Source organism: Perognathus longimembris, chromosome 15 (assembly GCF_023159225.1).
Source record: "Perognathus longimembris pacificus isolate PPM17 chromosome 15, ASM2315922v1, whole genome shotgun sequence".
In the NCBI taxonomy this organism is placed as follows: Eukaryota; Metazoa; Chordata; class Mammalia; order Rodentia; family Heteromyidae; genus Perognathus; species Perognathus longimembris.
The window spans coordinates 59,460,226-59,487,017 of record NC_063175.1 but is presented as its reverse complement, the minus strand read 5'-3'; the positions used below and the strand labels follow the sequence as shown (position 1 = coordinate 59,487,017).

Sequence of the window (26,792 nt, the reverse complement as noted above, 5' to 3'; positions counted from 1 at the left end):
GGCCGGGAGCCCCGACAGCCATGAGCCTCTGACAGGTGTGGGGCAGCTTCTCAGTCCCCCAGTCAAGCGGACAGCACATGAACTAGATAACTTTCTGCCTGGAATGAGAAGATAACAGCCCCAGTGCTGCCCCCGTTTCCTGCCAGATCCTGCAGGCTATGTGCTTACTTGGCTCTGTGAGCATGATGAAGATTCTCTTCATGTACCTGATGAAACCAGAGCTGAGCACAGCAGTTTCTACCTGGAGCACAAATGCTCACCAGAGGAATTACCTGGCTGTTGTAGGGACACCACACCTGGAGCGTGCCCTGGAAGCCACCTCTAGTCCCCCCCTTCTTAAGTCCCTAGAGCTGTATTTGCAGGGAGCCTGGCTGCTCTGGCATCATGTTAGTCACAGGTGGGCGCCAACTGTTTTTGTAGTGAGAGATTAATCATGCAAATAACTGGATTGCTAGCTGAAACTTGAAAATTTTGCTGCAAAGTATTTTCGTCTCCTAAAATGTACATTTTAAAAGATGGACAGTAATCATGTGATACCAAAAGTATTTTCAAGTCAACTTTCCTTTGACTGAAGATTGTGATGTTTTGCAAGCACTGTTCGTTCCTATCCTATGTGTGGAAGGAGGCTACCATCCAGATGCTGTAGATGCCAGCCAAATCTGACAACCAGGTTGGAAAACAGGCAAGTCAGAAAAGAAGCTCCTCAGTATTGTACAAGATGCTCAGCTCCATTCACAACAGCAAAAACAAATGCCTTAAATTACCACCAGATCCCAGCCCAGGTTAGAGCCAGGGCTCTAACATATAGCAGAGGCTCCAGGAGGGTGTAGCAGAGCTTGGAGAAGTCTACAGAGGTTCAGGTCCCCCCTGGCCTTTGTATGTTCACCCCTGACCCTCGGAGTGCATCTACCCCAGCCCTGTGTCCACCCTCAGGGGATCCATGCCTACTCCCAACCCTTGGTGTACATCTATCCTAACTTAATAAATCCACTCTGGCCTTGGTGCATAGCAATGCTGGCCTTGAGTTTTAACCCCAATACCACCGATAAAAATATAAAATAAAATAAAAATCCCATTGGGTCCAAGTGCTCACACCATGATACCAGAGACAGTGCCGGGAGTTCCACTCAGCGATTTGCTGGCTGCACAGCCACTGATTGCACATCTTGACTTCCCTGTTGTAGGCTGAGTTCAGCTCGGGCTTCCTCTAGTGCCATAGCTTGAGGATGGCAGTAAAATGCCATGCAGTTGTCAACAATTCTACAAGGTCAGTGGCTGCTATCAGAACCCCAGGCAGGACAGTCATGTCAAACCCTCACAAAAATGCAGAATTGGCGCAGGCCTTCTGTGTGCTCAGTCCTGAGCCTGGGCCTGAGGAAAGCAAGCCTCTATTGTTCAGGGCATTGATCGCTCATGAGTCACTAAACATTCTGATGGCACAGCGGCTCTTTGGATTGGCTTGTATCACAGACATCCAGCAAAGATTAAGTTGGAAACAGTATGTTCCTCAGAGAGCTAAGTATTTCAGAGGCAGCATCATTCTGTGCTGCTGGAGAGTAATGACATATTAGTGGAAGTATCAATGCCCACACTATTTCCTCCTTAGGCCACCACAGTTAGGAAAACTGGGGAAAGCATTCTTGACACAAGGCCATTGAGGAGGAACATTGCATGTTGGTGGGAATTAAATGCTACTTTTGCACAGTGTAGTGGCTTGGAGCTCTTCCAACTCTAGCCTCAACCCAGGTCATCACATGATGTCACAGGCTAGTGGTCAGACACAGCACCAGTATGCAGACAGAAGTAGGCGGAGCCCCTAGACACTGACCTGGTCACCATATGACCCTGCCGATCCTCAGACTCCATATCCATAGGCTAGAATAAATGACAGGAAAGATGCTCCTCCCCCCATGATAAGTTACAACCAGATAAAACCATAACCCATCAAATAACAGCATCACATTAAATGTGTTCACGCACCACCATTGACCCATGGTGCAGCTAAGTCACTAACACAAAGGCCAGTTAATTATAAAGTGTTGAATATCACACACAATTTATCAATTATCCCTACTGAAAGTGCGTGTTAGCAGGCCCACATGGATGTACACAAGCACACTGTGAAAGTCTCGGGTCCTTCTCATCCCTTGGCCAAGGTCAGGTACTATGTGGTCCTTGGGGCTCACCTCAGGATCGCATGCTCCAAAGAGTGAAGAGCAGGGGCTGTGGTCAAGTACACACCTTGGTGGACTGGATCATGCCGGTCCAAAAATCCATCACAATTCTTTCACAGCCACCATCTCTCCTGGACTAATTCAAATATAAAACTCAGAGGAAGAAAAAGGTCTGAGTTGTGAAGATTTTAAATCTAACTATGTTAATGGAAAAAAGCTAACAACAGGTGAATTTCTAAAGATTATCTTGTGAAACCCAAAGAAAAGGCAGAGGAGCAAAGCTCAATGCTTGTTACTAACAAGACAGGAAGACAAAATAGAAGAATAGATGAGAAAAATGAGAGAGAGAGAGAGAGAGAGAGAGAGATGGAAAACCAGGCCTGCAATAGGCATGACCATACAACCAGCAAATAAGAAAGCACCTTGAAGAAAGTATCATGGCTTTATCTCCTGATAGAAAAAAGTGAATATTTTAAAGCAAAAATGCCACAATACTAAAATCACCTCAGGAATAGAAACTGGTCTATGACAGTTGTCCCAGCTCTTTGGGAGGCTGAGGTGGGAGGGTTACAACTTCAAAGGCAGTCTGGGTAATATAAGTCTTACCTCAAAAAAAAAATCCACCCAATAAACCAAACAACAACAACAACAACAAACCCTACCTTTCTGCCAAAACCATCAGACAAATGATTTTATTTACAGTTCTAACAAGTATTTAAGAAGAGGAGTAATCCTTGCTTTATGTAACTCGGATGTCATCTGTGTGGCTTGTGCACATATCTGTGTGTGTTCAGATGTGTGAGGGTCTGTGCTTGGATAAATGCAAGGGTGTGACCAGGGAGGGAGAAGGTCATGGTCTGGGACTGAGTGGGTTTGGTGGTTTGCAGACGTGGCTGCTGCGGACTTCCTCGCTCACCCATGACTACGTGGGCACTGGGGAGCCCCTTGCTCACCCATGGCTAGGTGGGCACTGGGGACCCCCTCGCTCACCCATGGCTGCCCCACTCAGGGGGTGTCTTCTTGGGCACGAAATATCTTCCCTCCCACAGCCCTGGCTGGGTACCGCTGGCCAGTGCAGTGCAGTGAGCACTGTACAGTGATTCAAATCGTCAGTAGCTAGATGAGTGAGGGGAGGCTTAACACATCTCCAGCCCTGACAGCCTCTCGTGGACTATGGACACACTTGGATAGGTCCTGACTTACAGAACTGGGAAGCAGTAAGTGGTAACCAGTAAGTGGTCACAGTCATTTCATCACTGCTTTGCCATGGTTCATGTGCACCAACTACGGACATGAGTTGGGCAAGCTATTGGGCTCTTTGGAATAGGCCTCCCTGCTGTGTGAGCAGTCTGGGGAGGGAGGTGCTATGAGGCTGGTAGGAATAATAGTGTACATTCCTGAGTGGCTCTCAGACCAGGGGCTCCACTGTCCCCCACCTCTTGGGGGACATGGGGTGACCTTTATGTGTATTAGTGGTAGTCACAAGTTGATGCTCTTGATAGGAGCAGCAGTATGGAGCCTTCCACACCTGGAAACCCCCAGGATGATGTGTAAAAGGGAAGGGATGGTAGGGTGGGGAATAAGTTCAGACACTGGGAGGATCCTTTATAACAAGCTGGACCACTCCCAAGGAGGAGGCTGAGAATGGCTTTGGTTTAAGCTTAGGAGACAACCCTTTAAGAACTTGAGGAATTTTTCATGTTAAGATGTTATCAATGAAAGGCTTTGGTTTGTTTTCCCTCTGTGGCTCCAGTGTCTTCATAAGTTTGGTTTATGGCAAGGGCAGTGGGACACAGCCTCTCACAGAGGTGTCCTTGTCTTCTCTGCTGGGCTGGGATCTTCTCCATGTACACACTTGGCAGGAGAGACTTAACTTCTGAGGGGACACCGACCACAATGATCAGGGTCACATGGCAAAGAAGAATGACCTAAGCAAGACACTGTTCCTCCACCAGCTGAGAGCTATTGGAGGTCAAGTGTGTCCAGTCACAAACAGGTCACACACAGACTACCACTTGCCATAGCATCTGCACTTCTCAATCTTGTCCTATCAGGAAAAAGATAAAACTTATGAATATATGAAGATATGAAGGATCTATGTTGGGGTTCAGCTTTGGCCTTGAGGGGGAGGGCAGAGGAGAGCGCTCCCGAGACACCGCCCTTCCCCCAGCCCTGGGAGAATGCGGAAGCAGGCCACAATTCTCTGGGTCCGGAACCAGAAGAACTGGCTTTGCGACCAGCCCCCCAACTTTCTCACCAGCCCATGTGCTCCCCATTCTCGCGGGCTTTTGCCCCTGGGGTGGTGCTATGCAAGTGACGTTAGCTCATGAGGGGGTCCTATGACAAGCTCGCCAGCCTATCACCAGCTCTTTGGTCGATCACCCCTTTTCTCATCACCCCCTACTATATCAACTGCTAGCCACTCCCTTATTAAATCAGATCTGCTCTTGAAGCGTCTCCGAGATCCGTGTACGCCTGGCTTTCTTCAAGGGTAAGGAGGGAGGTAAAGCGATCTCATACGGCCGCGTGCACCTGAGGTCTTTCCTGAGCCCCCCACTCCACTCTGGCCTTACCTGCAGGTCGGGTGACTAGGGGAGAGGGTGAGAAAGGGAGCGATTAGAGTAGAGCCTGACCCCCCCGTGCCAGGGGAGGCGACCCAAGCCCGGCAGATCTATACAGTAAAAAGCATAAAAACTTAAAGAAGGAAATTGAAGAAGATATAAAGAAGTGGAAAGACCTTCTGTGATCCTGGATTAGCAGAATTAATATGAAAATGGCAATACTGCTCCAAAGCAATCTATAAGTTCAATGCAATTCCCATGAAAATCTCATCATTTTTCAGTGAGACAGAGAAAACCATCCAAAATTCTTATGGACTTATAAAGGTCCCCAAATCCCAAAAGTGATCCTTAGCAGAAAAAGTAGTGCTGGAAAGATAACAATACCAAATGTCAAGCTCTATCACAGAGTTACAGTAATGAAAACAGCTTGGTACTAGCACAAAACCAGGGCTGAGGACCAATGAAACAGAATGGAAGACCCAGAAATAAACTCACAGACCTTTATCCTTCTAATACTCAATAAGGGAACCAAAAACATAGGCTGGAAGAAAGACAGCTTCTTCAACAAATGGGGAAAACTAGGTATCCACATGGAGAAAAATGGAAGCTAGATCTTTATCTATCTATCTTCTAGAACCAGCATCAATTAAAAAAGACCTCAATGTAAGACCTGAAACCATGAAACTATTATGTGAAGGAGTGGGGGGAAATTAGGACTCTTTGGCACAGGAAAGAACTTTCTGAATAAAGATCCAGAAAAGCAGCAAATTAAAGAGAGACTTAGTAAATGGTACTTCATCAAACTACAAGGTTTTTGCATGGCAAAGGACATAGCCAACAGGCTGGTAAGACAGCCTGCAGAATGGGACATTTTTGCTAGCTATACATCAGACAATGGTCTAATATCCAGGATATACAGAGAACTTTAAAAACCCTCAAAAAAAAAAAACCCCAACAACTCAATTAATAAATAAATGGGCTAATGAGCTAAAGAGAGTTTTCTTGGAAGAAGTAAAACAGTACTTAGAAAGGCAAATCAAAGTTCAACAAAATAACAGGAAGAAGGCATTTGAAAAGGGTGGGGTGGGGCAAGGGGAAAGGTAGAAAAATGAAAAGAAGAGGGGATAATGCAGCCAAGAATTCAGTGTATATACTAAAAATTAAGAAGGGTGGGTAAGGGAGGGGTGGATGAGAATTTTGAAAAGGGGGACATTGATCAAGACATTTATATTCATAAACTGAGTTGTTAAATGGAAACTCCTTTGACAGCTACTTAAAGATAATTCCAAAAATAAGAGAAGATTATAAACAGTAACCTATGAGTTAAGAAAAGATACCAAAGTAAATAATTTTAAGTAAAGTATGATTCAGGTGATATTTGCTATAAAATCACAAGGAGCAACATTAGCCTTATTCCTACCATTTCTTCCTGATTGTTTAAACCCATAATCAAGTTTCAGTTACTTCATCTTAAAATGGATTTATTTTTTATGTGTCAACATGACACACACTACAAAGGGTTTAAAAGTACCTGAGGAACAGAATTGGAAATTTGCTAATTAGATCCAATTTTAGCCATGTTGTTGCTAGAGAAATTGACCATTATTTTTTCAGTTATGATTTATGAGACATAATTTCCAAATCTATAAGACATGTGGAAACTTGGTGATTAATGGCTCTTATCCATAGAACAAGGTATATAAGCAAAGCCACCAGTAACTACCCCAGAATGTGGTAAAAGTATATATATATTTTTCTATTACATAAACTCTTTATTTTTTTATTATTAATTTACTTTATTGTTATTATAGAGGTGATGTACAGAGGGATTACAATTACATGAGTCAGGTAATGAGTACATTTCCTTTCATAGAGTGTCTTCTGTTCCCTTCACAGTGGCTGGCTCTACAGTGGCCAGTTTTACAGTGGCCAGTTTTACAGTGGTCAGTTCTACAGTGGCCACTTACATAGTGGCCAGCTCTACAGTGGCTGGTTCTCACCAACTTGGTGATCAGTGATTCATGACTGTCGGGGAGAGGGTTGGAAGCCCAGGTTTCTCACGGCCATGGCCAATACTGGGGAGAGGGCTCTGTATGGCAGGGAATGGGCTGGGCGTTCCTGGTCTCCACACTCACGGGCTGTGAGGTGGGAGTCCCTTGGCAATCCCCATGCAAACATGACATCCTCAGGTCCCTGACACCACCTTCGGAGGAAGTGGGTGTTCTCTGCTCTGAAGAAGGGTGTACACCACACTTCCTGATGCTCCTGGCTGGGCTCACTCCTGCCCAGAGGGAAGTTAGGGCATCCCCCGCCCCCAACAGCAGTGCAGGGTAGGGGGGGTCTCTGTCCCCTACTCCTGGCCTTCCCCACCTCCACCTGTTATCCATGCCCACAATATACTTTGATTTCCTCAACTTTGTCAGTGGGACTGACATTCTCATGAAAGTTTGTTTCTTTTAGACTATGTGGCCAAACATTTGGGTTTTGTTCTATAACACAGTTTCTGATTTCTCACTTCCCCAACAGAGCACCAACAATGTGGGTGTTGAAAGAAAACAATTAGAATTGCAATAAAAATTCCTGGCAACCATAACACAGTTAAATCAAACTGCAAGAGACTGAGGTTAGATGTCATGGGATTCTTAACTACAGAGTTTGAGGAATGTTGAAATACTATGGCAGAAAAGAATTATAAAATATCCTTTCTTCTTTGCCAATTTTTAGGGGAAAGTAGGCTCTGATCTCACTCCAAGATTGGAGTAGATGAATGACAGGATGGGTCACACCCGGAAAGGCTACTGGAAAGACACCACCTCTCTTTGAACATTCATGTCTGTGTGAACCGCTGTGAGAGTCCCTTTGCTCCCCTAAGCGGGTTCGCCCTGACCCAGCAGCCAGTTCTGAGGGAGCAGCATCCGTCTGGGCCATATGGCTATGCCCTGGGCCCAGCACACCAACGTCTCTTGTCCACACGAATGACAAGTACCTTCTAACAGAGGTCTCCGGGAGAGAAGAGTGCACAGTGTAGGGGTGTGGGAGCTTGGAAAACCAAGTGAGTGGGGGAAGAAGATAGGGAAGAAAGGAAGAAGAACGTTGAAAGGGAAAGGCCCGGGCAGGTGAAGAGGGATGGGTGAGGCTGGGGAGAGGATGGACAGGTGAGGAGGGCCAAGTACAGTAGCCACTGGGGGTCAGAGAAAAGTGGGTGGTTGAGGGGAGGCAGGTGAACATCAGGGCTGTCCAGGACACCCCGTGGTTTAATGACAGTAATGTGCATGTCTGCCGTGGAGCTGGCATTGCTCCTGCAGCTGATGGGTGCAGGACACAGTGCCCTCTAAGAGGAGGCATCGGTTCCATCCTTGAGATAGACAGGTAAAGGTGAGGCTGGGGTCAGGTGATGAGGTCTCTGAAGGACCCGACCCTTGATGTAAGCTCTATGTGGGAATTCCTGGAAATACCTTTATACTCACAGCCTTCCTCCCAGGCCTCCCAAGCAGGCACCAGGCACCCAGTCCAGGGGATTATTGGTATGCAGTCCATCTTCAAGTTCCACATAGTCTCCTTCCTTCCTCCTTTTTTTTTTTTTTTTTTGCCAGTCCTGGGGTTTCAACTCTGGGCCTGGGCACTGTCCCTGAGTTTCTCTTGCTCAAGACTAGCACTCTACTACTTGAGCCACAGCACCACTTCTGGCTTTTTCTGTTCATGTGATACTGAGGAATCAAACCCAGGGCTTCATGTATGCCAGGCAAGCACTCTACCGCTAGGCCACATTCCCAGCCCCTTCCTATTTTAACAGCACTTCTTGTTTACCTAATCTGAAGAATGAATGCTTTTCAGGTTCCCAGTAGTTTAATTAAAGATGACCTCCATTTCCCCAGGCAGGAGCCCTCACTGGCAGGCATAGTCCCCACCCCTGTGAGTGGGGACATCCCCGTTGGCCTTTTGCAGGTGGCACTTTCTCACAAGATCTCTGCCAGTGCTTCTGGAACCCCTGAAACATGGAAAAGTCTGTGTTTAGGGCCGGCTAGGGGCCTCGTGAGCGTTCATCTCCCCATAGCACGCGCCAGTCACTGCTGCCTGGGGCTCTGAGGGCTCACAGGCACTCTGCAGTCCTCCTAAAGTACTCACAGCTGTGAGCCCCCCGAGTCCTAGTTCAGGGACATTTCATATTGTGGCATCCTCTCTCCTCTACACAGAAGCAGTCTCCGAGGGCAAGATTTTGACAAGGCAAATGAAAACATCCTATTTCTTCAGAAGTAGTTCCTTTTCTTGTCTGTCTGTCTGCCTCCCATTAACAAATTAGGCAGCTATTCGGGAATGTCACAGCATTCTTCCATTCTTCCATTCTCTATGGAAGAAATATGTCCTCTAGCTCAGGCCCGGTGCTCCCTTACCTTCCTGTGTCAGTGAAAGGACCCTTTCAGGGCCTGCTCTAGCCCTGTGCTCTGCATCCCACCCCTCAGGGCAGGCCCCCACCAACTGGCCCTTCCTGCCCTTCTCCTCACTCTTGCTTTCTTCATAAACACAAAACAACAACAGCCAGGCAAAGGCTGTTTCTCATCCTTGTGACCTGAGTTTCTGGAAGTCTCCACCCCTCCCACTGTGTAGTGACTTGCCCATACCAGGCTCACTGGCCCCAAGACCACCACCCCACCCCTCTCCCGGTATCTGAAGGTTCTGACCACAGTGGCCTTTCTTCGGCACCAGACAGAGCACTCTTCTGGACCTCTCTTGTCTTTGTGCTCTGCCTGGTTAGTCCACTCTGCTCCTCCTGGCCCCTCACCACTGAAGTTTGTTCTCCAATCCCGAGGCAGCTCCCACGGACCAGCCTGTTTCCGACTGCTCCCAGGCTCTGCACTCAAGCTCACATGTCCTGCCTGCCATGCTGGACAAGCAGATTCCTAAGTCCCCTCACTGGGAAGGTTATACCTCGTTCCTGGCCCCTTGCTGCCCCTGAGAGGAATGGCTCTGCTTTGCCACATGCTCTTTGCCACATGCTCTGCCTCACCCAGTCTAGAAACAATGGAGCCAAGAGACCATGGATGGAAGCCCTGAGACCAGATGAGTAAAATAAACCATCCTTCCTTCAAGTTCATCATCTCAGGCCTGGTCTCACAGTGATAGAAAACAGACACTCTCAGCCAAGGGGACATTGGTCTTCAGGTTGCTGCCAACTTGTTTCACATTACCAAATCACCTGAGAAATGTAAGCCATACCCAATAGAAAGGAAGGAGAAGGTCTGGACTCAAGACACCAGGGAGAAATACACAGCAGACATGCTCATAGAGATACACATCGTGCACACGCTCACACAGACACACATGGACCCGATGCTTCCAGAGATATTGGATATGCACACATATGGACATACATAGACAAGGTCACACATATGGACACAAATTCCTGTGTGTACAGACACATGTGCACTCGGATAGGTAGATATGCACAGACACAGATGGACACAGAAACGTGTAATCAAGAGACACACAAACATGTAAACGCATACATGGTCACACACAAAAATGCAGGAGCACATAAGTGTGCAGTTGTGCACATTCCTTTGTGTATTTAGGTATCTCTGTGTGTCTGTATGCCCAAGGGCTTAAGAATATCATGTTCTAGGGCTGGGAATATGGCCTAGTGGTAAAGTGCTTGCCTCGCATACATGAAGCCATGGGTTCAATTCCTCAGCACCACATATATAGAAAAAGCCAGAAGTGGCGCTGTGGCTCAAGTGTTAGAGTTCTAGCCTTGAGCAAAAAGAAGCCAGGGCCAGTGCTCAGGCCCTGAGTTTAAGCCCCAGGACTGGCAAAAATAAAAAGGAAACAAAAGAAAAGAATATCATGTTCTAGTAGAGCTGTGACTGTTAATTCTGTTCCAGCACAAAGGAAGATAATTATAATTAGTACGTCTGTATGCAAATGTACTGCTAAAACCATTTCCCCCTCAAATAGTTATTCACATCAGCATTTTTGTTCCAGAACCAGGAGAAGAGACTCGAATCCAGCCCACAGGGCTGTATCTGAAGAGCTATGGGCAGTGGGGTGGGCAGACAGCCCAGCTCCCAGTACCCAACAGGAAAGGGGTGCAATGGACAATCTCCCCCCACTCCCCGCTGAGAGCTCCTCCTCCCTGCACCCCAACTACCTGTCCCCTGCTGTGGACAAAGGCACCAGCAGTGCTTACCCTGAGAGCCACAGGCCTCACAGGTGGCTCTGCCTTAGTGGGGCTGCAACCCTTGTTGGGCTGGGACATGGCCTATCCAAGACACTGTCCATGCTAGAAGCTGGCTAGTGAGCAGACAGTTTAGAGGTAGACATTACTGAAGAAACAGAAAGTTAGTTGGTTTGAAATTGTCACAGTTCCTGAAGAATCCAGTCCATACCCAATCAATAAGTGGGGAATCTGCCTCCACCTGCTGCATCTCGGCTTCAGAGTGCACAGGCTGGACAGAGGGCCAGAAAGGCTGATGGTGCAGCCAAGGCCAGAGAGGACCTGCATTGCAGGTCAGAGTGGGTACACCAAGAGTCAGGCATAGACATGGATCCACAGAGGGCTGAGGTGGATACACCATGGGTCAGGGTGGACATAATAAGTTAGGATGGACACACGCCCACATTGAGGGTCAGGTGTCGACCCAGATCTCCTGAGGGTGGACACAGGGCTGGGGTGGACATAGACCGAGGGTCAGGGGTGGACATACAAAGACTAGGGGTGACCTGAGCCTCTGAAGACTCCAAGCTCTGCCCATATCACCCCAGGAGCCTCTGCTATGGGTCAGCGCCCTGGCCCTGGAGTGAGTCTGGGCCTGCATGCACCAGAGTTTAGCACCAGCAGCCCATAGAGGAAACCAGTAGATGGCCAGTGCAAATCTCAGCACTGCATAGAACATGAGTGGATGCCGAGACACCACCTCAGATAATTAAATTTTACTTTTCAATAATTACAATTCTTGATTTCTGTTGCTAGCAGTACTGAAGCTTTGACTCAGGGCTCTACCACTTGAACTATGCCCTTCTCCACCATGACAATTCTAGCTGGTGATTTCTCTCCTAGTTTTACTGAACAAGTGAGTCATTCTGTTACCCTCAGCAGAAATAATGTGCACCATTTAACTTTCAGGGGGAGCTGCAGCCTTGCTGTGAGGGTGGCTCCACCAGGGGTGGGGGGTGGCCGGCACCATCCTGGAGATCCTCCGTGGCCTCTCAAAGCCCCGCCAGCCTGTGGAGCGGCGGTGCCCAGCTGCTGCCGCTGTCTTCTGGCAGACATTTCCTCTCAGTCTTCCATCCTCAGAGCAGCAGCCTTTCTCACCATGCCTCATGCTCTCAGCTTGGTGCTGGTGCTCTTAAACTTGCCAACAGCAACTCCCCCTCCCCTTGTGTTCCTGCATCCAGAGACTAGATAGCACTTAAGGAAAACAGAATGCGCAGGGGACTTGAATGAGAATTTCTCTAAAGAAGATAAACTAATGGCTAATCATACACAACACAGTGACAACAGCACTGTCATTAAGGAAGCAAAGGCTCAAACCGTAGTGCAGCCCCACTGTACACCTGCTGGGATAGTTCTGACAGAAGAGACAATAGCAAGTGCTGGCAAGGACCTGGAGAATCAGAGCCACACTCTGGCAGATGGGAATGTAAAACTGTGCAGATGCTTGGACACCCGCTGGTTCCTGGGTTACCATAAGAGCCAGCAATTCCAGTCAAGGTGCATAGTCCAAAGAAGAGAACTCGCAGTCGCCGAAGGTGGAAATGGCCAGCACCCACAGAGAGCTGAAAGGACCGGCAAGACACCGCACACTCGTGCCTGAGGGCGCTTTCAGCCATGAAGAGGAATGGGGCTCCAAACACACTGGGCGTGGACAAGCCTTGGAACCTTGTGCTTATAATAGGAAGGCAGACCCAGAGGTCAATGTTGTATGACTCCATTTACACAAAATATCCAACCCAAGCAAGCTTATGGAGGCAGAGAGTAAATGAGAGCCATCCAGGGCTAGGAGTCAGCAGTTCCAGAAGGAGGGAACCACTTCAAATGCCAGGATTTCTATTTCGGGTAACTTTTCATAATAATATTAAAGGTTGCACAATATAGTGGATGCCATGAGTTAATGCCACTGAATTGTACATTTAAAATGGTTTAAATAGGGCTGTGATGTAGCTCAGTGGCAAAGCGCTTGCCTAGCAAGTGCAACGTCCTGGGTTTGATCCCCAGTACCAAAAAAGACAAAAAGTGGTTTAAATACATGGTTTGTTTTATAAACATACATATCTACATTCCCAATTTTTGAGAAGAAACCCAGGGAAGGCAGGCTCCAGCGTGAGGAGCTGCCTGTCATCTTTGCTGGTTAGCTATCTTCTCTCTAGCTCTCGGGAGCGGCAGCCCGGTGCCCACGGGCATGGCTCAGATGTCTCAGCTCAGGACACAGGACCTGTCCTGGCACAGTCAGGGCCTGATGCTGCTGGGGTTGGTTTTGCCTCACGGGCACTGCAGAGGACGATGCCCCTGCACACTGGGACGCCATGAGAACAGCAGACTCCAGCCCCCTCCTTTGGGTAATCTGAGTGGGGACTGCTAAAACTTTGAGGGCTGAACAACATTTCTAGAAGAGATGCCGCTTCCTGTGGGATGGGCCCTCCCTGTGCCTGGGCCATGTCCCTTTATCACCTGCACTGTAAGAGACAAAGGTGGGCCGGGGAGTCCAGGCAGAGGTTAGGCTGTCAAGGCCCTGGCCATGTGGACTCCACATGGCTTCCTTGCACCTTCACCACCACTTTCTAGAGGAGGTCAGGGCCCTGTGGTATCCTGCTCCCAGGCTGTGGGCCAGATGCATTTTCTTCTCTGGACAGCCCAGCAGTGGTGGTCCAGAGACAGCCACGGAGCCCGGCAGTGCCCAAGTCACCTCACAGGCCTCACTGCAAGCCCATGGGGTAGAGCTTGCCTGGAGGACTTGAGGCTTGGCAGGGGTCCTGGGCTAGCCGGCCTGCCCTGGTACCTCCCAGCCATGAACTGGAAGGGAGCCTGTGGCAGCTCCAAAGACCCCTGGCTGCCCTGCTTCAGCAGGCTCAGAGCCAAGAACAGGAGGAGGTGTCTGGGGGCCCAGGGTGGGGATCTGGAAGTGATGGTGGGCGCCTCCCTTCTGTCCAGGAGGTCCAGGGAGACAGGGCTAGTTTGGTGGCTTACAGCAGGGCAGTGAGAACAAGAGGAACACAAACAGTGGGATGATCAGTGCTGATGGTCCAGCCAGAGTTCACTGGCCTTGGAGATGGTGTGGGCACATGTGTGAGAAGTTCATGACACAGGCCACGTGAGCATGGTGGTCTTGGGGACGGTGTGAGCACACATGGGAGAGGTGTGTGACAACAGGTTTGTAGCTATGGGTATGGCTGTGGTGACAGATGGTTGTGTGATGACAGGTGACAACAATGCCAACGGTGTGTAGCAACAGGGTGTGATAGTGACAGGAGTGGGTGGCAACTGCCGTGACCCATGTGTGGCAGGGTGACAGCAGGGTGACAGTGGTGGCTTTTAGCTGGCTCCCTACCAGCCTTTAGGAATTTGCTATTCCATGGTCCATTGCTGGATGAGTGTTGACCTTTTTTGTTTGGGTCCTTGACCTTTTTCCTCACGGTGGTCCACGTTGCTGCTGGGGTCCCCTCAGCTCACAGGACCTCCGTGTACCCAAGGTGTTCTCAGTGGTCAGTCATGTCTTCATGGGAGTGATTTGAAGTTCATGTGAGAAAATGACACATTATTCTCCTGTGTGTATGTGTTAATACCCTTTTAATTCAATTTGAAATGAGCTCATTATTCATTTCTGGAAAAAAATAGTGAGTGGGAATAATGCAAATGTCTCATTCCCACACTGTCTCCATTGGGAAAATTGACTGTAAAGGAATCTTAATTAACAGTCTGGGGGACGAAAGGTTGAGGGGGGGGGGTGTTCTGGGTTGACTCAGAGCCAGGAAAGCCAGCAGGGCCCAGACAGGTTCAGCCAGGGCCCTGCGTCTCCTCCATGTCTTTCAGCTATGAACTGGACATGAATCCTGTACTTGCCTGAAGGACCCTGCCCTGCTCCCTTTATTACTGGTTAATGTTCATCATCGTCAATGGTTAATAATAAGTTGGCAGGGAAGAAAGAAGTGGGGGCAAGATGGACTGGCTACCCAGGGAGGGACTCTGGAGGCGAGGGAAGGGGGAGGCAAGTGGAGACCCACTGTGGCCGCTGCCCGTGGTCTGGACCATGCCCAGAGGCCCCCGTGCAGGAGTCAAGGGAAAATGTAGGTATCTCTCTAACATACTCCCTGCCTAGTGTCTGTAGGGAGAAAGGTGCACAGATACTCTTCAAAGTCAAATAAATCTGTTCCCCACAGGAGACCACTTTTAAGGTGATTTCTTTTTTGTCTAGAACTCTGTGTTTTGCACTTGTGTATGACAAATATTTGTGCTGTTTTGAATTACTTTCATGTTGAGATCTCTGCAGACTCACACATAACACAGAGCCATCGCTGTACCCTTCATCTGGTTCCCAATAGTCACCCCCTTCCCACCAGCAGGGCAGCATGGGGCACCGGGCCCCCCAGGTGCACCCTCCACAACCAGGCTTCCGCCACCCCCCCCCCCCCGCACGGCACTGCAGCCTCATTTCTGCAGTTATAGTCCAGAGGTGGTAGAAACGGAATGGTAGGGTTGGACTATTGTGCTATTGGCTTTTTACTCCACCCAGTTCCCTGGAGATCATCAGCTAGGCTGTGGACCAATAACCTAATTGTTCTCACAGCAGAGCAGCTTCATCTTCCCCAAGTATGCATGTTTAAACCCTAGCCTGTGAAGGAAGGACACCTGGCAGTTTCCAGGCCTTGGCTGCTAGTCACACCCCTGTCCAGGTTCTGTGTACAGGTCCCCACTTCTCCTGGACAACCTCCCAGATGACAAGGCTGGGTTGTTTAGTTTTATAAGCACCAACAAGGCATTTTCTAGAGTAGCTGTACCATTTTGCATTCCCAGCATGAATTTGAGATTGTTTTCCCGCTTCTTCACCAGTATTTAATGTGGCCACAATTTTTAGCCATTTTCACAGGTGGTTCATGAATTCAATCTCATTGTAGTTTTAATTTGCATGCCCATGGTGGCTGATAGTGTTGGATATATCTTTATATCCTACTTTGTAATCTGTACATGCAGCAAAATGTCTTGTCTCATATTTTGCACACTTGTATTTGTGTGTGCCGCTACTGGGATTTGAATTTAGAGCCTCAGATTTGCTTGGCTTTCTTGCTCATAGCAGGTACTCTACAACTTGACCTATGCCTCCAGTTCAGCATTTTGCTAGTTAGAGATGGATCTCCTGGACTTTTTTTTGCCACGTTGGCTTTTTTAAGTTTTAAAAATTGTTTTTTTTTTTATTAGGATAATGTAGAGCAGGTTACTGTTTTTTAAGTCAGTTAATGAGTACATCTCTTTCTGGGCAGTCACCCTTTTCTTCATTTTCTCAGGCTTTGAATTTTTAATTGGAGATCCTTGATTGATTGTCCTTCCAAGCAGTCTACACTGCAGTTTTCATTGGGTATACGGTTTGTAAACAATTCCTCCCACTCTAGGATGCATGACAACTGCATATCATGTGCCCAGCATTTTATTGGCTGAGTCTTGGAAATTTCCTCCCTGGGATAACATTAAATCAAAATCCCCTCCATTGATCTCCACTTCTGTAGCAGCTAGGGTGACAAGAAAGAGTAGCTGTGCCTGGCCATGTTTGCTTTCTATGGAATCCACTCTTGGTGTCAACCCTAAGTACTCTGCCTAGGCTTAGATCCCAATCATTTTCCTCCATGTTCTCCCTAGAGAGCCGCCCAGTCTCACACACACACAAGTAAGTCTGTGGTCTGTTCTGAGCTAGTCTCACATACATGTGTAAGTCTGCAGTCTGTTTTGAGCTAGTCTGATAAACACATATAAGTCTGTGGTCCATTCTGGGCTAGTCCCACACACACATAGTAAGTCTGTGGTCCATTCTAGGCTAGTCTCTCACACGCAGGTGAGTCTGCAGTCTGTTCTGAGCTAGTCTCACATTCACATGGGTCTGTGGTCCATTCTGAGCTAGTCTTACACACACATGTGAGTCTGCAGTCTATTCTGACCTAGTCTCACACATCCATGTAAGTCTGTGGCCTGTTCTGGGCTAGTGTCACGCACATGAGTCTGCAGTCTGTTCTGACCTAGTGTCACACATCAGTATAAGTCTGTGGTCTGTTCTGACCTAGTCTCACACATCCATGTAAGTCGGTGGTCCGTTCTGGGCTAGTCTCACACACATGAGTCTGCAGTCTGTTCTGAGCTAGTCTTACACGCACATGTGAGTCTGTGGTCCATTCTGAGCTAGTCTCACACTGACATCTGTACTATATATAGTGTTCTAATCCATAAACGTGGGGTATCTTTTAATTTACTGAGGTTGTCTTTTATATCTTTAATTTGCAGCATACAGGTGCTTTGTGTGGTTTGTACCTACATATTTAATTTTCTTTGGAGGGTTTATCTTTTTTTTCAGTGCCAGGGCTTAAGCCCAGGGTACTGAACACTCTTATTGCACACTCTAGCTCTAAAGCTGAGCTATATCTAGCCCAAGCTTGTCTTTTTAATGTTGGTATTGCATACCAATTGCTGGCACATGGAAATATGTGTCCCTTTGCTCTGATTATGTATGCTACAATCTTGCGGCTCTCACTTATTTCTGGAAACTTCAGGGGGCACACTTCTTGCCTTCACTCACTAGGCTCCCTAGGTAACGGACCTTAGCTAGGATCAAAGCTGGTTTTCCTGGCCGGTGAGCTGCTCCTGTGGCACCCAGCACAGGCACCCTCTGCCCTCACAGGCAGCCCCCACGTGGCGCCAGCGCCCCACTCTCCCCAGGGTCCACCTGGCCAGGTGCACCGCATCTGCCCTCGCCCGTCTCTTTCCCAAGTCTTCCTCTTAACGTTTCTTTCTTTATGACTTTCACTCCATCTTTTCTCTTTTTAAAAACTCAGATTCTGCTGAGTACAAACAGCGTGATCGATAGACGGACAGACACGAAAACCAGAAGGGAACACGTTGGGAAGAGGAAAGAAAAAACAGAGGGGCAAGAGACGATAACGGGTGGACACAATCAACATATATTCTACACATACGAAAATGCCATGATAAAAACCCATTCTTCTTTTTCAGCTAATGTACACTGGAAAAAAAAACAGGTTCTGCGATTAGATAGACAAGCCTTTCCACAGACGCGCCCTGCAGCGCGCTGACGAAGGTTCCCAGGGGCAGGTGCCTGGTTCATCCTCTCCCTCTCAGCCCCTGGAGAGATGAAGGCTGGCACCGGGGCCCAGCGCTGGGCCCCAGAAAGGCTGACAACTGCACAGGCTGGCCTGAGTGAGACATTCTGGAGCTGAATATCATATCAGCCTCTCACTCAGGAGGCATAGGATCTCCATCCCCTCTTAGTGTCGAGAGCCTAAACATCCCCCACTCCCCCTCAGGGGACTGGATTACATTGCAGACTGAAGCACAGAAGCACAGTGAGGTTTGAACTCAGAGTATGCAAAGCACTCCACAGTGAAACACTGGGGATGGGAACCAACTCTTGGGGTGAACTTGCTGAAAGAGCCATCTGAAAAAGCCCAGAGTCCCAGAGTTCTAGAAGCTTCGGGCTTTATTCTCACATTTACTCATGGGGAAAAAAGACATGGAAGCTTGTCTATGGTGGAAATTGGAGCCCCTGCATAGATCTTAGGTCTGTGAGAAAGGGTGAAAAGGATGTTTAAAAAAAACAAGCAAACAACTAAGCTGGGAGCCAGTGGCTCACACATGTAATCCTAGCTAATCAGGATGTTGTGATCTGAAGATCATGGTTTGAAGACAGTCTGGGCAGGAAAGTCCGTGAGACTCTTATCTCCAATGAGCCACCAGAAAACTGGAAGTGGTACTGTGGCTCAAAGTGGTACAGTGCTAGCCTTGAGCAAAAGAGGGAATAGTGTCTAGGCCCTGAGTTCAAGCCTTATAACCACCTCCACCACCAACAACAAAAAGGATGAGAAAAAATTCATTTATGAACTTGCTAACTCTATCCCTGAGTCAATGCATATTTTGAAAACTGATTACCTTGAACTGATAAAGAAGGAGGGGTGTTTTCTTCTATTAGTTTTGTCAGGAGAGTGAGATGTATCATTCTAGAGGGCTACACTGCAGCCTAAAAGCAACATCCAAGACAGAGAGCATAACTCAGCCTTGTCCCTATACCACATGTCAAGGAGAAGGTCTGAGAGTCTGAAGCTCCCTCCTAGCAAGTATTAATGCCAACATTTTTGCAAAAGCATCATTTGAGAGAGAAGATGATCACTGGTTCTAGAATCCTTTCCTCCCAAGGTCTGTCTAGGAGGAAACAAAGTGAACTACAGACAGAGCTCAGGCTCCAGCCATGTGGAAAGCCCATGAGTCCGTCCATTGCCAGTGCTTGGTGGGCACTTCCTACCTCCTGGCGACAAAGCCTTGCTCAGTACCACACACACATTTCCATGTAAATTTCTCAACCCGAATGGCTCTCCACAACTCTGAACAATAAACCACTGACACCACAGAACAGCTGGGTGGGCACCCTTAGCCTGACACAAAGAGGCTCTCTGTCTGTGGACCGTCTCCCCAGACAGTGGCGAGCTCAGGCATGTTCAGCTAGGGTTGACTATAACTCCAGGAGCCAGTCCCCAAAGTAATGTGCTAGTGCATGAAAAGGGTAAAAAGTGAACCCTGCTGTGGTGGGGCAGTGAGGCCTTTGATAGGATGATTGTGTGGGAGCCTCTCAACTGCAGTGTGGACAGGAGAGGCCAGGTAGAGACACACTCCTGGCAGGATGGGGTTAGCCCCAGGAACTCCACTAGAATCAGCTGCTTAGACACCAAGTGTAGAAGTCGAGAGCTAAAATAAAGCTACTTCTTTATACATTGCCTGCCTCTGGTATTTTGTTATAAAAACAAGAAAGTGACTAATATGCCTGTGATCTGCTGTCACATTGACATGGTAGATGCAAACGTGGTGGCTGCTGGGAGCCTTTGTCCCAGTATCTATCACCTGCCTGCTTGTGGAAAAGTTCCTGCCCCATGCACCAGATGTGCATGTGTGCACATTCTCACATAGCTCCTCCTCTTCTACAATGTGAGTAGATTTTAGAGACTGAGATTTTTTTCCCAAATTCTAAGGTATTATTCCCAACACAGCGCCCAGCTCATACCAAGTACCCGAGAATGATTCCTAACTTAACTCACTTCAGGCCACAAAGTGATTTACACTTAATGGTGTCTCCACGGAGGTAACTGTCTGGGCTGGGGCTGCTGCTCGGTGGGTTGGAAGGCACACACACAGCTGTCTGGATGTAAAAGGCAACTTGAGGAGCAGCTTCTGCCCAAAATACAGCCAATAAAACCACTGGCAGAGCAAGATTGCTGTAGGAGAGGAGGACACAGATCCAGTGAGGCTCTCCCCCTACAAGAGGCAGAATACGTGATGTCCAAGCCAGGCCCAGTAACAGAAGCCTGCCATGACAGGCAATGGTGCCTGTGCCTGGAAGATCTACCAGGTGGTCGCCAGACAAGACAATCCAACAAGAGCCACACAGCCAGATATGCAGGTATGACACGGGGACATCTCATGGGGACCAACGTGACTTCACACATAGGAGGAGAGAGAAAGCTAGGGTTGTACATCAAAAACCTTCTGTTGGGCTGGGAATATGGCCTAGTGGCAAGAGTGCTTGCCTCGTGTACAAGAAGCCCTGGGTTCGATTCCCCAACACCACGTATATAGAAAACGGCCAGAAGTGGCGCTGTGGCTCAAGTGGCAGAGTGCTAGCCTTGAGCAAAAAGAAGCCAGGGACAGTGCTCAGGCCCTGAGTCCAAGGCCCAGGACTGGCAAAAAACAGAAAACAAAGCAAAACAAAACCCTTCTGCTAACCTATACCTGTATAATACCTTTATAATAATAATATTTTTAAAAGCCTTCTGTTTTACAATTCTGGTTAATTTAGTATTTCCTCGAAAATTCACCTAGAAAGATGTCCATCATTTTGGTATTTAGAATATTGTCAAATTGGAAAGTTTCCAATGATGAGACTGCAGCTAGGATATGTGTTCAGAATTCAAATCCCCAGGCCCACCCTCATCTGCCTAATTGGATCTGAGCAGGACCGTAGGCTTCTACCAGCCCCAAGGAGAGAATGAGGCACCATCTTGAAGACACAGCCACTCTGCTGGCATGCAACTCATGACAGTGGAGAAGACCACCCGCCTGTGGTGTCCCAGGAGCCCACCAGCCACCCAGCAAATCCAGCCAAGAGTCAGGCACAAGTAGCCCACACAAACCTCCCACCACAGCTCAGCCTTGACGAAAATAAACCTGCTCCTTCTGGATGGAATTGAGCGAAAACTGCTGTCTATTCACACACTGGCCTCCGAGGCTCTGTTGGGCTCCTGAATTCTGGATTGCCTTTTCAAGACATCACCCAAGTCTAATCTAGCACTTAAACATCATCATTTAAATATCTGAGCAGGTTAAAAATATCCAGGAAGACTGCAGAATGGTGGGAGCTGCCACTGGGCTTCAGCTTAGCCTGCATCCTGTTCCTGCCTGGATCTCTGGCCTGGGAGAGGCTGCCCTGCACAGGTGTCTGACCAATGCAGCTGTGGTCCTTAGAGGAAGAGGGGTGCCATTTCTCAACAGGGAGAGGAGGCTGCCTGTCTGAAGTTCCGGGAGAAGAAGCTGCCCTGTCTGAAGTTCTATGGGAGAGGAGGCTGCCCTGTCTGAAGTTCTATGGGAGCCCCCACTGGCTGGACCTTTGCCTTCACAGGGGTACATTTTACTCTGCAGCTTTGCTCTCATTAATTGAGTAAAGAGATGTGACATTCTCTACTATTTTCACACCTCCATTAATCTTCTGAACTCAAGATCAAATTAAAATATTGGGTGCTTCTTTTCGCGTGAACACACGACTAGTTCTACTCAGGTACAACACAAGCCTTGGCAACTCTGCGTGCAGCAGGTTCTCGGCACATGCTCCCCACATGTGGTGGGGATCCAGGTGCAGTGCCTGGAAGGTAAGGGGCCAGCTCACCTTCCCCATCTGTCCCAGCTCTGCTGTGAGAGGGAATTATGGGAATTCTGCCAGGGAAGTTGCTGGGCTGTGAGGGGTGGGGTGCTGTTTCTTTCACAGGGATCCCAAGTGCCTGCCAAGCTTGGGGTGTAGACAGCACCATTTCAAGGGGTTCTGACTTGGCCAGTCAGGAGGCTGTGAGCTGGGTCCTAGCCTGGTGCAGGGCCTTGCTCTGCTCCAGACCTGTGGCATGCCTGGCTGGCCTCTTACTGTCTCCTAGGGCCAGATGCCCTCAGGCACCGCTGCCCCTTCTCACAGAGGGTAGCCCTGCTCAGTCAGGTGCTCTACCTCCCAAATGGGGAGTCCTGCAGCTTCACATCCCTGGAGAATCCTGCCAGCACATCTCTTTCCTCATGAAGCACCGTTGCTGGGCAGGCAGGTAGGCAGTGACACATTTTGGATGCTAGGACCTCTCTTCAGCACTCTGGTCTGCCCACCTCAGCTCCCATGCTGCCTGGTGCTGCCATCTGCTCCCTCACATGCCCCCACGGATCAGCAGAGGGCTCCCAGCCAGCACCCCCCATCCAGACAGCCCTTCAACCACCCTGCCCTCCCGGTGCCTGGGAGACCAACCAAGACCAGCCCATGCGATAGCAGATACCCCCAAGTGGCATCACTGCCTCGGTCCACCTTCCAGGATGCTAAGCACCGGAAGACATGCACTTGCCAGGGCAAAGCCCATCTCACCATTTCCTACCAACCTTTGTGTTCTCCCGACCTGTTAATTACGGCTCACACACCTGTAATTTTGATAATGCTGTTCCCGGTCACACTTTAGGTAGAAACTCTTAATTATAACCCAAACAATTAATCAACCAGCACACATTTTCTGCGCATCTGGCCCACGCAGGGCTCTGCCAGGCACTGAAAACGGAAAAACACACATCTCCCCCTGTGTCAGCCAGGAACTCACAACTCTCTCTTCCCTTGCCTCCACAAACACCCAATTTGTTTCCTAAATTATGGAAAGCTCAAGGAATAAAAAAGAATTTGCAAAGAGGAACATATAAATTGGCACTGGCCTTGGAACAAAGCTGAAAGTTGTTTTCATCACGCTCCCCAATGAAGACACAGAAACAAGTCGTTTCTGGACAGTGTTGCAGCACTGTCCTTGGGCAAGCATCTGGGGATGAGCAGCCGACTGGGCTTCGTCCCCAACTGAGCCACTGCTCTCCCAAGGGGGCCTCGGTGCCCCACCCCAATTCATAGTGTCAGGGAACCAGAGCAGAGAGCAGCAAAGGCCCTGCCTGACAGGAGGCAAGACGGAGGACAGGAGATGTGGGAAGGGGGGGCAGGGGATGCAGGAGGGAGGACAGGGGATGCTGGAGGGAGGACAAAGGAGGACAGGGGATGTGGGAAGCAGGACAAGGGAAAATGGGTTGCAGGAGGAAGGACAGGGAATGTGAGAAGGGGATGGGGAGGACAGGGGATGCTGGAGGGAGGACAGGGGATGAAGGAGGGAGGACAAGGGAGGACAGGGGATGCAAGAGGGGGGACAGGGGATGAAGGAGAGAGGACAGGGAATGCAGGAGGGAGGACAAGGGATGTGTTGAAGGGGATGGGGAGGATAGAAGATGAGGGAAGAACAGGGGATGTGGGAAGGAGGACAGGGGATGCAGGAGGGAGGACAACGGAGGACAGGGCATGGGGAAGGGGATGAGAGCCCTGACCCCTTCTGGAATGTTGGACTCCCTTGATTTCTCTGCAGAAATGAAAAGTGCTCCTGGGAGTCCCTGCCGGCTTCTCCCCATCTGACCTGCGGGAGTGACCACCCCCGCTGGATGGAGTGCAGACTTCCCATCTGGGTTAGAATCCATCCCAAGCCGGTCTCCACGGGCAGAGGAGCGCAGAGGGGATGCGGGAGACAGGAGGACCTCCTGGAGTTTCAGGGGCTCAAGACAGCATCGGGGTTCAAGAGGAAGGGCAGATGGGGGAGGGTCCTGCAGAGGCCCACTGGTTCTCAGAACCCCTGCCTGGGTGGGAAGAGACGCGGGGCGGGGGCGGGATTCCTGGGAACTCCGGAGGCTTGGAGGAGTGTGAGGGCCGAGAGGGCGGGCCATGGGGCTCAGACCCCCCCCCCCCCCCGCCCTGGGGCTTCTCATGGTCCCGACCCTCGACCCACGTGGGGCGGGGTGGGGACCGTGTTCCCCTCCGGCCCCCGTCCCGCCCCTGACACTGGACCACCGTCCAGGAAAGGCCACGGTCCCGCGGACTTGCCCTCCCTCCTTTCCTGCAGCCGGGCGCGCCCAGTTCTAAGCCGGAGGGTGCGGGGATCCCTGGCCCTCCCCGACCACCCGGGGAGCTCGGGAGCGCGGCCTCTCCTTGGCCCTCTCTCTCAGCCGGGCTCGGGCAGGACCGACGAGGACAGGCGGACCGCAAGACCGAGCCTCCCTCCGCGGCCTCCCCAGCGCCAAGAACGCAGCGCCCGGCGAGCCCGCGCGCCCCGGGGCGCGAGCGAGGGACGGGGCGGCGCCCGCACAGGTCACCGGACCCTCCTCCTCGGATCCCAAGCACCCACCCCGACCCTGGCCGCCCCCCGGCTGGAGCCCGCGCTCCGGCCAGCGGCCCCCTGCGGACAGGCTCCCGCGCCCCGGCCCCTGTCCCAACCCGAACCCCGGCCCCACGGCGGCGGCCAGCGCAACTTTACCTCCGGGCGGGGGGCTCCGGGCCGCCGTCTCTGCGCGCGCTCCGCCAGCGGCTCCTCCGGGCGGAGCGCGGCGTCCCAGGAGCCCGCAGCCCGGAGTCCGGCACCGCCCCGCGCGCCGCCCCCGGCCCGCCGGCCCCGCGCGTCCCGCCCGCGGTGGAGCGGCGCCCCCTCGCGCCCACCAGGGACCCCAGGGCGAGGACCCGCCCGAGCCACCGTGCGAGACTAGCCTGCCCTGGACACTGGGACTGGAGTCCAGCCCACCCTGGACACCTGGAGTGAGGCCAGCCCACCCTGGACACCTGGAGCGGGAGACCAGCCCACCCTGGACACCTGGAGCGGGAGACCAGCCCACCCTGGACACCTGGAGCGGGAGACCAGCCCACCCTGGACACCTGGAGTGAGGCCAGCCCACCCTGGACACCTGGAGCGGGAGACCAGCCCACCCTGGACACCTGGAGTGAGGCCAGCCCACCCTGGACACCTGGAGTGAGGCCAGCCCACCCTGGACACCTGGAGTGAGGCCAGCCCACCCTGGACACCTGGAGCGGGAGACCAGCCCACCCTGGACACCTGGAGCGGGAGACCAGCCCACCCTGGACACCTGGAGCGGGAGACCAGCCCACCCTGGACACCTGGAGCGGGAGACCAGCCCACCTTGGACACCTGGAGTGAGGCCAGCCCACTTTGGACACCTGGAGTGAGGCCAGCCCACCTTGGACACCTGGAGTGAGGCCAGCCCACCTTGGACACCTGGAGTGAGGCCAGCCCACCCTGGACACCTGGAGTGAGGCCAGCCCACTTTGGACACCTGGAGTGAGGCCAGCCCACCTTGGACACCTGGAGTGAGGCCAGCCCACCCTGGACACCTGGAGTGAGGCCAGCCCACCCTGGACACCTGGAGCGGGAGACCAGCCCACCCTGGACACCTGGAGTGAGGCCAGCCCACCCTGGACACCTGGAGCGGGAGACCAGCCCACCCTGGGCACCACACGGGACCTCGCAGGACCCCAGTACACGTGCACACTCACAAGACACAAGTCAGCCCACAGAACGAGAGTCACCAACCATAACCAGCCAGGCAGATGCGTGGACTCACACTGACTGTCACATAGGCGCACTCCCCACCACTCACATCCAGACACGTTTACCCTTACACATTCACACGCACTCACAGATACTCATGGCTGGTGGCCATGCCAGAGGCACAAACTGCCTCCTTCCCCATAGCCTCTCCCCAGGGGGAAAAGCCCTGATCTCACAAGCAAACCACAGCCACTGAACACCAGGGGCCAGAAGGAAAGCACGGGGCTGTGGGTTTCCAGTCAAGGCAAGAGTTGCTGGTGTGAGGTCTCCAGACAAGGGCTGTGCTGGCTCCAGCTGGCCTTGGAGAGACCTGTAGGGCAGGAGTCGGCCTGGTGGCAGCCAGTTTCATTGACTGCAAGGAGATGGAAACGTTTCTTTCCAGTTTCTGCCCAGCACCAGGCCGGGAAGGGAGTGTTAGGGTTTCTGTTCTGTTTTCTTCTCCCTAGGAAGGTAAATTAACTTTGGAGCTCTAGAGGCTGGTAGCCACTATCTCCAGAAGGCCACTGTCTCCCAGGAAGGGACAGAGGCCAGCTTTCGGCAGAGACTTTGGTTTGGGACAGCCCTGTCCCTGCAGATATTTGTGACTGCAGTCAGGGTATGCTGGGAGCACACACAGACAAGCAGTCAGCTCTCTTCACGCCAGCCTGTGTCTGTGGTGAAGGCCTCACAGCTGCTAGTGTTTTCACAGCTGTGGGTGTGTGGGTCTGAACGGTTTCCTGACCTTGTGCTGTGCTCCCTGGGAGGAAACTCCAGACCCTGCAGGGAAGGGACTGTGCCAAACCCAGGGTCCCCAAGACAGTCTCCTGGAACTAGCCTGTCTCCTCCCTTTTACAGACTCCTTACCTCTGGGCATCCAGACACAGGGCTCCCAACCCTCTCCTAGCACTGTGGCACATTTTCAAGCAGCCCTGACTCTGGTTGTCTGAAGTCTCCAGACCTTATTTGCACAATTGGCATTATTTTCCCTGAACCACAATCTTCAGTTGTTTCATTCTGTGTTTCTATTCAATTACATTTCTTTGGCTTTTGTTAACTTTTTCAGTGAGTCTGCTGTATGTTTAAGACTCTTAATCCTGATCTGTTCCCTTCTCCCTGTGGCCCTGATCATTGGTGTTGGGTCCTCCAAGCATCTGAGCAGGTCATGTTTTCAGGG

The 26,792-nt window shown here is 50.7% G+C and overlaps 1 protein-coding gene across 1 annotated transcript in view; it reads right to left on the bottom strand.

The window, feature by feature from the left end:
* The window catches only part of Kcng2 (potassium voltage-gated channel modifier subfamily G member 2), a 48,378-nt gene extending 23,744 nt beyond the window's left edge, over window positions 1–24,634 (bottom strand). Inside the window, exon 1 of the mRNA XM_048363296.1 lies at window positions 24,557–24,634. The gene's annotated coding sequence lies outside the window, so the exon portion shown is untranslated. The remainder of the gene's footprint in view (window positions 1–24,556) is intronic.
* Between the last annotated feature and the right edge of the window lie 2,158 nt (window positions 24,635–26,792).